The sequence below is a fragment of the Apodemus sylvaticus genome, chromosome 2, assembly GCF_947179515.1.
Source record: "Apodemus sylvaticus chromosome 2, mApoSyl1.1, whole genome shotgun sequence".
NCBI lineage: Eukaryota > Metazoa > Chordata > Mammalia > Rodentia > Muridae > Apodemus > Apodemus sylvaticus.
Window position 1 is genome coordinate 162,673,227 of NC_067473.1, and position 2,098 is coordinate 162,675,324.

The following is a 2,098-nucleotide window of genomic DNA, read 5'->3' on the forward strand; positions in this document are numbered from 1 at the left end:
GTGGATCAAAGACATCAACATAAAACCAGACGCACTAAACCTGACTGAAGAGAAAGTGGGGAATAACATCGAACACATTGGCCCAGGAGATGACTTCCTGACTAGAACACCAGTGGTTCAAGCACTATGATCAACAATTAATAAATGGGACTTCATGAAACTGAAAAGCTTCTATAAAGCAAAGGACGCCGTCAAAAGGACAAAACATCAGCCTACAGAATGGGAAAAGATCTTCACCAACTCTACATCCAACAGAGACCTGATATCCAAAATATATAAAGAACTCAAAAGACTAGATATCTACAAACCAAATAATCCAATTTTAAAACGGAGTACAAATCTAATTAGAAAATTCTCAACAGAGGAATCTCTAATGACTAAGAAGCAATTAAAGAAAAGGGGAGCCAGGCGGTGGTGCAGCAGTGATGGCACATGCCTTTAATCCCAGCACTCTGGGAGGCAGAGGCAGGCAGATTTCTGAGTTAGAGGCAAGCCTGGTCTACAGAGTGAGTTCCAGGACAGCCAGGGCTATACAGAGAAACCCTGTCTGGAAAAAAACAAATCCAAAAAACAAAAAAAAAGAAGAAAGAAAGAAAGAAAGAAAGAAAGAAAGAAAGAAAGAAAGAAAGAAAGAAAGAAAGAAAGAAAGAAGAAGGAAGGAAGGAAGGAAGGAAGGAAGGAAGGAAGGAAGAAGGAAGGAAGGAAGGAAGGAAGGAAGGGAGGAAGGAAAGAAAGAAAGAAAGAAAGAAAGAAAGAAAGAAAGAAAGAAAGAAAGAAAGAAAGAAAGGAAGGAAGAAAGAAAGAAAGAGAAAGAAAAAAGCAAAGCAAAGCAAAGCAAAGCAAAGAAAAGAAAAGAAGGGGAACAAAATAATCATGGGAGGAAGAGGGAGAGCAGAGAATGAAAGGCCGTCCAGTGACCAGCCCAACTGGGGATCAATCCCATGCATGCACACCAAACCCTGACTCTATTACTGAGGCCATATTGTGTGTGCAGGCAGGAGCCTGGCATGGCTGTCCTCTGAGAGGCTCTACCAGCAACTGACTGAGACAAATGCAAATACTTTGAGGTCTCCTATATACTCAAGCTACACCCTTGCTGTCTGTTAATCAAGATGTAGAAGTTTTGTCTCCTTCTCCAGCCCCACATCAGTCTGTAGGCGGCCATGCTTCCTGCCATGATGATAATGGATTGGACCTCTGAAGCTGTGAGCCAGCCCCGATTATATGTTTTCTAAGAGTTGTCATGGTCATGTTGTCTCTATACAACAGTAAAACCCTGAGACAGAAGATGGTACTAGGGACTTGGATTCTACTTTGATAGACCTGACCATTCTTTTTGTTTGGAGGAATGTGATTTGGGGCACTTTGGATTAGAAAAATAGTGGAATGCTTTAAGTGGGGATTAACAGGCCATCCTAGCAGGACCGTGGAAGACAATGGTGATTTGAACTATGGGGGTTTTTGCACTTGTCCAAAGAGTCTGTCGGAGTCTAGGGTGAAGATATATAGATGAATCACTTTGGCAAAGGAAATCTCAAATTACCTAGTTAATATAGACTCTGTGATTCACTCTTATGAAGAGTATTTTGATGAAATAGAACAAACTGAGCAAGAAAAACTACAAAATGTACCAAAAACTACAAAACCACCACGCCCAGTAATGAAAGTTGTAGATTCCACAAAAAATAGCTGAATACAAGAAGTAAATAGCTCAAGGATTAGAAGGGCACCAGGAAGTGGTATGAAGCTGAATTCTGTATTCAGGTAATAAACAGATTAAAGATATTACGTGGAATTAAGGGAGTGGTGAGTTTGAGGTAAATCCCACCCAGCTAAGTTTCCGTGTTATGAAAAGGAATTAAAGACAAGCTAAGGTCCAAGCATGGTGGTACATGCCTTTATTCCCAGCACTCAGCAAACAGAGGCATGCAGATCTCTGAGTTCAAATGTCAGTCTACAGAGCAGTTCCAGAACAGCCAGGCTTAGTCAGTGATGAAAACCATCAAAACAGAAAGCTGATAAAGATGTAATTGAATGAGGGGGCTATGTTCTAGCCCCAGCAAACAGCAGAATTTGGCCGTTTCAGCCACGTGATTCT